General features: G+C 44.4%; 1 pseudogene; it reads left to right on the top strand.

Moving 5' to 3' along the window:
* Window positions 1–7,560: 7,560 nt before the first annotated feature.
* On the top strand, window positions 7,561–9,625 carry LOC110286038 (annotated as a pseudogene).

Below are 9,625 nucleotides of genomic sequence, written 5' to 3'. Positions count from 1 at the left end.
GGTGCTTTTCTGACCGGAAGAGGCTTGTGGCCCTATGTAGGCCGGATTTCCGGACATTTTTTTTCCTTTAGAATTATTTATTAAATCATAAATAGACAAAACCTTCTTAACATGCACTTAAATTTTTAAAGAGAAACGTTATGCCTTATTACACCATAATCTTGGCTAATAGTTTTTTAAATTTTTTGAGAAAAATCTTTTTTAAAAATTCACATGTCATCTGAAACTTACAAATTTAAGATTATCAAAGAAGGAATGCTTCTACACTCTTACAAAGACCAATAGAAAGAAACAACAATTAAAAAGCTAAGAAAGTGTCTCAAAGGCATTTTTTTACAATCCTTCCTCTACAGTAAGGTAACATTATTAAATAATCCAGTCCATTCATAAAATGGCTCTCTGCATCTGTTCTGGTATCTTCTGCCATATCACTGCATATTTATGCATGACTGAGATAAAGAGTTTCCTTAACACTGTTATTTCAATAACCTGAAGCTGTTCTGTTACCTCTGGGCCTCATCTACTCCTAATTATACAGTGAAGCCCATAGTAAGTAGGAAGAAACATAAGTAAGTTGGAAAACTGCAAACTAGGGACACAGGCCACAGGCTCTAGACAGAGACCCCATAGGCCAGTTAACAACAAATATAACCAGACAGCAAGAGACAAGTGCAAGACCATAAGAAAATGAAACCAATATACTTTGGCACCATGAGAACTCAGTTCTCACACCACTGTAGGCCCTGGATACCCCAAAGGACATGAAAACCATGATGCTGACCTAAAATCCTATCTCATGAAGATAATAGAGCCCTTTTAAAAGTGTATAAATAACTCATGAAAAGAAAGATAGGAAAAACCCTTAAAGCCCTAAAAGAGTAAATTAATAAATCCCTTAAAGAAATACAGGAAACAAAAATCAAACAGGTGAAGGAATTGAATAAAGTGTAACAAACTCTAAAATGGAAAGCAGAAACAATAAATAAATCATAAATGGAAAAAAAAACCTAAAAATTGAAAACCTAGGAAAGAGATCCGGAGCTAGAGATGAAAGCATCACCAACAGAATACAAAAGATGAAAGAGAGAATTTCAAGCATGGAACATGCATTAGAAGATATTGACACAATGGTCAAAAAAAATGACAAAACATAAAAACTCCTAATTCAAAATATCCAAGTAATAAAGGACACAATGAGTAGAACAAACCTAAGAATTATAGAAATAGAGGGGGTGAGGATTCACAGCACAAAGGACCAGAAAATGCCTCCCACAAAATCATAGAAGAAACCTTCACCAACCTAAAGAAAGAAATACCAAAAATGTACAAGAGACCTATAGAACATGAAATAGATTGGACCAGAAAGGAAAATCCTCTTATTCCATAATACTCAAAACACTAAATGCACAGAACAAAGAGAGTTTTAAAAGCTATGAGGGAAAAAGGCCAAGTAACATATAAAGGCAGACCTACCAGAATTACACCACACATCTCACCAGACAAGAGCCTAGCATGGCTGTCCTCTGAGAGTCCCAACAAGCAACTGATGGAGACAAATGCAATACTTAAACCCAACCAATGAACTTAAGTCAGGGACCCTTGTGGTTGAATTAGGAAAAGGCTGGAAGAAGCTGAGGGGGTGGGTGACCCCATAGGAAGACCAGTAGTCTCAGCTAACCTGGATCCCTAAGATCTCTCTTTCACTGAGTCAGCATACATGAACTGGTTTAAAACCCACAACATATATACAGCAGAGGACTCCTTGGTCTGGCCTCAGTGGGAGAAGTGCCTAACCCTGGAGAGACCTGAGGCCCCAGGAAGTGTGGAGGCCTGGTGAAGAGAAGGGTGGACAGAACATCCTCTTGGAGACAGGGGGAATGAGTAACTGTGGGAGAGTGAACCAGGAAGAGGACAATGACTGGACTATAAAAAATTAATAATAAAAAACAAATAAGTAAATACATAAAATAAAACATAAAATCCTTTTGTTGAAGCTATAGTCTACCACAATGTGCCCCACTGTACACCCTTTTATTCACAAATCTTTACTTACAAATGTTCATTGCAATGAGTCGTTGGTCTGGTTGAAGGCCTATGTCTTCTGCTACAGCATCAGTAATGGATCCTGACAGGGATTCTTCTCAGACACCCTGTTGTTGCCATGTATCATAGAGATCCTGCAACTTTGGATGAGCAGGACCTGCCCTTTCACATACTCCAGCAGTTCATTGATGAGGTAGATGTTGGGGTGGGCCAATTCAAAGCCCTGTATTTGGGCCTAGATGATAGCTAAATTTCTTCTTTCACCAGCTCTCCTGAGCCCACACCACTGGGCTCCAGCACTGCTCCAGCTAGCTCACCCAATTCTGTAGTCAACAAGGGAGAGGACCAGCTCTCACAGTCTCACACTGTAAAAGCTGGCTCACCCATGCCATCAGAGCCAGCTCTACTGTGTTGCAGCTAGGGTGGGGTGAGCCAGCTCTCCCACCCTCATGACCCTAAAGCCAGCTCTCCCAACTATGGCAGGTGGAGAGAGCATCTCCTCAACCCATCTCATGGTAGGCAAATGGCAGAGCCAGTTTTCACACTCTTACACACTTGATTGCTTGTGAGGCTGATGCACTCACAAGCAATCAAGCCCAGCTCTCCTGTACTTCCTAGATGAGGCACAGAGCCTATTCTCAGAGTGTTACAGCTGGAGAGCACTGGTTCCAGCTCTCCTGCTTGGATACCTTTAAGGCCAGCTCTTCCACAAGGCCCCGCCAAAGAATGAGGCCAGCTCTGCATAACTCTCAGACATCAACATGGCCCCAAATGGCAGCCCAGACTAGGGACATCCTCTTGTCCTTTGGTAATAACAGAGCCTCCCCCCACCCCAACACACACACAAATGCATGCACACACACGCATGCACGCAGGCACGCATACACATGCACACACACCATATCAGGGCCATGAACCCAGTCTTTAGTAGCAGCACAGGAAGTCAGGACCTTACTTTGACATTATGTGGCATCACTGTCTACTCATATCTGGCTGCTCCTCACTACCCTGGAATCTCTAGTTCTGCCTCACTTCATCGTGCTCTTATCCTTCTACTTTTCTTTCTCTTCCATCTCTCCACTACTTAATTACTCATCTTATTGATACTCAGGGCCTCTGGCTGTCTAGGGTTGTCTCAGCAGTTTTTTACACACCCATGCCACAAAGCACCATGCTAGAGGTCCCATAAGGCTTGCTTAGATGGGCATCATGAGACTGGGCAATAGTCATCTTGGGGGTGCTCTGCCTGCCCAGGGCCCATGACACTGGGCATAGAGTTGTAATGTCAGAGATTGGTGCTTGTCCATGTGATGGGTTTCAAGTTGGGCTGGTTGTTGGTTGGCCTTTCCTTCAGTCTCTGATTGATTAATACATTTCTTGTAGTCAGGAAAAAATTGCATTGAAGGTTTTTTGGGCGGGTTCGTGTCCTTATCCCTCTACTGAGGGTCCTGCCTAGCTCCAGGAGGTGGCCTCTTCACTTTACGTTCCATGCCCCACTGTTTGGCATCTCAGCTAATGTCACCCACATTGACTCCTGGGAGCCTCTCCCATCCCAGGTCTCTGGAACTTCCTAGAGATTCTCCTCCCCTCCACACTCCACACTCCAAACTCCAAACCTCATACTCCACACTCCACACCACACTCCACACTCCACACACCACACACCACACTCCACACTCCACAATCCCCAACCCCAGCAGCCGCAGATTTCAATTCATTCTCCTGGCCCTCTGGGCCTCTCTATCTCTCCCCATACCCAATCCTGTCTCCCCATCCCCTTTTCCCTCCCCTCTTACCCAGTTCTCTCCCTCCCTCTGCCTCCTATGACAATTTTGTTTCCCTTCTAAGTGTGATTCAAACATCCTTGCTTGGGCCTTCCCTCTTGTTTAACTTCTTTGGGTGTGTGGGTGTATCAAGGGTATGTCTACTTTATGGCTAATATACACTTATCAGTGAGTACATACTATGCATGTCATTAGACACTGAAAATACCTTTGATATCTCAAGCAAGACATTTTAATAGCACAAAGTAAGTCAAGGATCTTCATTGCCATAACAAGTAAACTGTCAGTTGGGTAGTGGTGGTATGTGCACTCAGGAGGTAGAGGCAGGTAGTGAGTTCCAGACCAGCCTTGTCTACAAAGAGAATTCCAGTACAGCCAGAACTACAAAGAGAAATCCTGTCTCAAAACAATAAAATAAAATAAAATAAAATAAAATAAAAGTGGAGAGGAATTTTCAGATCATCATTCTGTTATCCTGAGGTTGTTCCTAGAATACTGTTTTGTAGAAGTATTAAGGGATTTTAATCTAACAACATGGCTGCTTTGGCAAGGGACCATATCCAAAAACCTAGGACTATGTGATCTGGATGAAATGCAGACACACCACAGATCTTTAATCCCCTTGGTTGGAATACAGACATACCCAGGTTGACCTAATTCTGCTTGTATTCTAATCCTAACACTGGTTCCTCAAGACCTGGTTACCCCAGAGATGAGAAAGTCCATACATAGACACAAATGACACTATATGACCTAACCCCCAAGGTTTTTTCTGGTTAGTAAATACAGATGCTAACAACCAATAGCTAGGCAGAAGAAACATAGGTAGAGGTGAGGTTTCCAGGACTTGGGGTTAGAGGAGAACCATGAGGAAGAAAAGTGAATAGTGGAGAAGCCACCATGAGTTAGATGAGTCATGAAAATATGGCTCTGAAGGTTGGCCAATTGGATTTAAAAGCATCCCAGATGAAATATAGTAAGTAATTACTCAATGTTATCAATGGTAAAGTAAATTCTAATAGCATAGAGGGTAGATATCTGCCAAGATCTTGTGCTGTTTAAGGTTTATAGCAAATAATAAAAATTGAGTATCTTATCCAGGAACTGAATGATCAAGGCTGGATAGAAACTCTGGGTTGGGATTAAAATTTTCTACAACACATGCTTACTATGTACCTTTAAGGTAAAATTAGTTTGTGGAAGGAAACAGCCATGTTTGAAAGTGACATCCAGTTGAGGGGCAGACAAAGTGAAGCATCAGAAAAAGATTTCACAGGAAGAGTCAGAGATAGGATGCACCCAATTCTCACAAGAATGAGACAGGAAAGAGAAGCTATTTTAGATCAGTGCAAGAAGAGAGAGTCAGTCAGTTCTCTGTAGAACAGTTGAGGGAGTTTGGAGGCAGTGCATTGAGTGCAGTGCAGTGGAATTGACTTTGTTCATGCAGTTCAGTGCATGTGGGAACTAAAAGGGGGCCCTTGGGAAAAGGGGGGTGGGAAAAGACCCACACCCCGGCAGAGTTTTCCCTATTCTCTGGTCTGTCAAGCGTGGGAGAGCTCCCATACACTTTCCACTCAGCCCTGGGTGGGCATTCAAGCCTCTGGCCCACTCTTCAGGGAATGGCCAAGGGGCAGCCCAACCTCGAAACCCTGGAGCTACTTTGCTAAAACCACCAGGGTTATAGGAGAGAGGGATGAGGGCAGAGGTTCCCAACACCTGCAAGAGTGTGTGCAACCTTGATGAGCAGAGACTCTCTATGGTTTTAGAGCAGGGGGAAAGAAAGAAGGGGGGGGGAGAGAGAGAGAGAGAGAGAGAGAGAGAGAGAGAGAGAGGAAGAGAGAGAGAAAGGCTAGAGAGAAAGAGAGTAAGAGGGAGAGAGGAGAGGAGAGAGGAGAGAAGAGAGGAGAGGAGAGAGGAGAGGAGAAGACAAAGAGAAAGGAGAGAGGTGAGAAGACAAAGAGAGGGGGAGAGAGGAGGAGAGTGAGGGGTAAGAATTAAGAGTGAGGTGGGGCTGAACAGCCCTTTTATGGTCTTTACTGTTGCTAGGTAACTGGGGAGGAATTTAGCCTGAAGGTCAGAAGCTTGGGTCATTGCCTATGTGACTACTGACCATGCTTCTCTTGTGGGGGCTGGGGGGGGGCAGTAACTTAGGCAGGGGCCAGAGTTCCAGGAGCATGAGGGAATGCCTACCATGTCATGAAGGTGAATTATCACCATTTCCTGGGTTCAGACCTCAGCTCAACTGGAGACCAACCTGCAATTCCCCACAACTCCCCCTCTGTTTTTATTAGAGAGAAAAAAAGGGGCAGTCACTGATGTGACTGTATCATTAGTAATGATAATTTAGAGTGGAGTGGAATTATCAGAAGAAAATACATAACCTAGAGAAGTAGCAGAACAAAGCCAGAGTAGTAAGGAGAATTAAGGGTAAGAGTTGAGAAGGCAAGAGATTGTACAATCAATTAATTGTCCCATGGGTAGTAGAATTTGAGGGTAATAACATCCATTTTGAACAGCAATTAATCAATCTAGATAGACATTATGCTTTCCTCACTATCATATAACTTTCCCCAAAGTTCATCAGCCATTTGGCTTTGGCAAAAGAGTCCATCTGTAGCTGGAAGGTCCCAAGTCTGTCTTCTGTGGTTCAGCACTTGTCTCAGGAGTCCTCAGCCAGATGAGATTTTTTAAGGAAGGCAGCTTTTGTCTATAGGTCCCAGGAGATGGTGCTGTCTCAGATGGATCTGTGGCAGCAGGCCCTGTGTGGAGATAGACCTGTATAGTAATTATAACAAAGGAGCAGAACACCAGCAGAGGATATTTGCATAGGGTAAATACCAAAAGTTATGCCTGCAATGGTTTGCTTAGGAGCAGATTACATTCCGTTGTAGATGGCTAAGGAAGAAAATATCATGTTCACTGTGTGACTGGGGTAGGCAGTTAACAGCTCTTCCTTAAAAGAAAACTGGTTATTAATTAAGGATTGGATGATTTTGAACTTTAAAGGAAATTTTAAACAAGTTGAGAGAATTTTTGGACTTATATTGTGAGACCCCGACTTAGAGTGTTTCTCCCTGGAAGGTAAAGCCCCTGGACATTCCCCAAGCTTGTTTTCCCTGATCTCTAAAAATACAGCCAGAAAGAAGCTCTTTGTTCTCTATAGCCAGCAAAAAGCCTTTTTGTTTCTGAGCCTTACAGCCAGNGATGCAATGATTGTAATTTTACCAAGGACATCCAGCAGATAAGAACTCTCCTCCCAACTCCTCCGAATTCCTCAGTTAGCTGTTGAGAGCCCCCTACTGTTACCACTCAAGGTCGAACTCCCCTGCCCTGAGAGGCATGAGGAGTTTGTTCTCAGCTAGCTGATAATAAAACCTCTTGCAGTAGGCATCAGGTGTGGTTTTCTCTCGAGTCATTGGGGTGCTAGCCAGCTCATCCTGGGACTTGAGCAGAGGCCCAGCTTCGGGGGTCTTACATGTGGGAGCTCATCCTCCAGGACTTGTGGCCTACCCCAATTCTCAGAGATCTTGCTTGGAAGTAGGATTCTGTCTTTGTCTATGTCTTTGTCTACCGGCTGTGTTTGAATTCAGTATTCTTGGTTTGCAGTCGTCCGTGCTCGTGAGAGCAACGAACTCCCTGTCCAGGACGAAGGGGAGGGTTACTGACAGACATGTCAGGATTAACCAGCTGCTACCCTGGGAGATGTTCCAAGAGGTCTGAGGGAGCTCTAGGGATGTCTGGAGATCTCCCATCGGGGTGCCAAGTGAGAGTGTGCTCACTCGGCCATCTGGCTGGGTCCTGGTCTTGGTTATCATAATCTTTTTGTGTGTATATCTTGTTTGTTTCCCTGTATGTGACTCTGATGATGGGACAGACTATTAGACTCCCCTTGGACTGACTCTCGAGCATTGGACTGAAATTCAGACTAGGACTCATAATCTGTCTGTAGATGTCAGAAAGAGATTTTGTAGAGCTTTCTGCTCTATGGAATGGCCAGCTTTTGATGTTAGTTGGCCACCAGAGGGCACTCTTGATCTGATTGTGATTTCTGCCATTAAAGTGTTGTTATGCAGAAGAGACCAGGGTCTCAACCAGATCAAGTACCCTACATTCTCATCTGAGAAAATTTAGCGCAGGAACCCCCATCCTGGTTGAAGCCTTGGGTTCAGAAGAACAAGCTGGGCTCCTGAGTCCTAGCTCTCGGTGACTCAGAGAAAAAAAACTAAGATAAAAACTGCGGGGGCTGAACTGCAACCCTCGGCTCCTCCCAAAATGTATCCAGAGATAGAAGAACCTCCAGAATGACGTAACACCCCACCCCCATATCCCCAACAGGTCCCCTCCCAGACCTCTCAACAGGGTACCTCTAGAGACGCAGCAGAGGGACCAGCTGCTGGAACCCAAAGCCGGCAAGCTCAGAGACCAGAGGGACCAGACCTTTACGTACTTATGGCCCCCCTTCAGTACTGGCCTTTTTCCTCCTCTGATCTTTATAATTAAAAGGCAAATCACACCCCCTTCTCTGAAAACCCCATCTAGCCTTACGAAGCTAATGGAATCTCTTATGCTCTCTCATTAGCCCACTTGGGATGATTGTCAGCAGTGTTTAGAGGTTTTTTTCACCACAGAAGAGAAGGAGAGGATTCTACTGGAGGAAAAAAAGAACGTGCTGGGGGCCAATGGACTACCGACCAAACTTCTGAATGACATAGATGCAGGCTTCCCTCTGACACATCCTGACTAGGACCCTAACAGGCCTGAAGGTAGGGAGCGGATGATAATTTTCCGCCAGGCTCTGGTAATAGGTCTGAGAAGAGCTGACAGGCACCCCACCAATTTGGCCAAGGTAAGAGAGATCCTACAAGAGGAAAAGGAGCCCCCAGCAGTGTTTTTAGAGCACCTCTTAGAAGCATACAGGCGTTACACTCCCTTTGACCCTACGTCAGAGGGCCAGCAAGCAGCGGTTGCCATGGCTTTCATTGGGCAGTCTGCTTCTGACATTAGGAGAAGTTTGCAGCGTCTAGAGGGTCTACAAACATTATCTTTGCAAGATCTGGTTAAGGAGGCAGAGAAAGTGAACCATAAAGAGAGAGACTAAAGAAGAAAAAGGAGAAAGAGAAAAGAGAGAGGCTGAGGCAAGAGAAAATAGATGAGATAGAAGACAGGAAAGAAATTTAACTAGGATTTCAGCTATATTTGCAGGTGATAAGGAAGTTTATAGAAAAGGTAGAGGAAGTAGGCAGACAGGGTACCTGGGCAACACAGGGCCGAGAAGAAAACCTCAGAACTCCAGAGGACCTTCACAACCACCTCTAGATAAGGACCAATGTGCATACTATAAAGAAAAGGGACACTGGGCAAGAGACTGCCCCAAGAAAAAGACAGACATCAGATCGCCCAAGTTCCTTACCATAGAGGATGATGACTAGGGGAGACAGTGCTCGAACCCCCTCCCCGAGTCTAGGGCAACCCTAACTGTGGAGAGTGCCCCCATGGATTTCCTTGTTAATACTGGAGCAGAGTTTTCAGTACTGAAAGAGTCACTGGAGAAATTGAGAAACAAGAAAACTGTAGTAATCGGGGCTACTGGTCAGAAACCATACTCTTGTACCACTGATAGGAAAGTTAATCTAAGAAGAAGCCAAGTAATTCATTCCTTCCTCGTCATTCCTGAATACCCTACCCCATTGTTGGTGAGAGACTTGCTATCAAAATTAAAAGCCCAAATAAGCTTCTCTTCGGAAAGAACTTCAATCTCTTGGCAAGCCTCTATCTCTATAATTTTAGCTTTAAAATGA

Source organism: Mus caroli, chromosome 19, assembly GCF_900094665.2.
Source record: "Mus caroli chromosome 19, CAROLI_EIJ_v1.1, whole genome shotgun sequence".
Lineage (NCBI taxonomy): Eukaryota > Metazoa > Chordata > Mammalia > Rodentia > Muridae > Mus > Mus caroli.
This window is presented reverse-complemented; position numbering and strand designations above follow the sequence as displayed.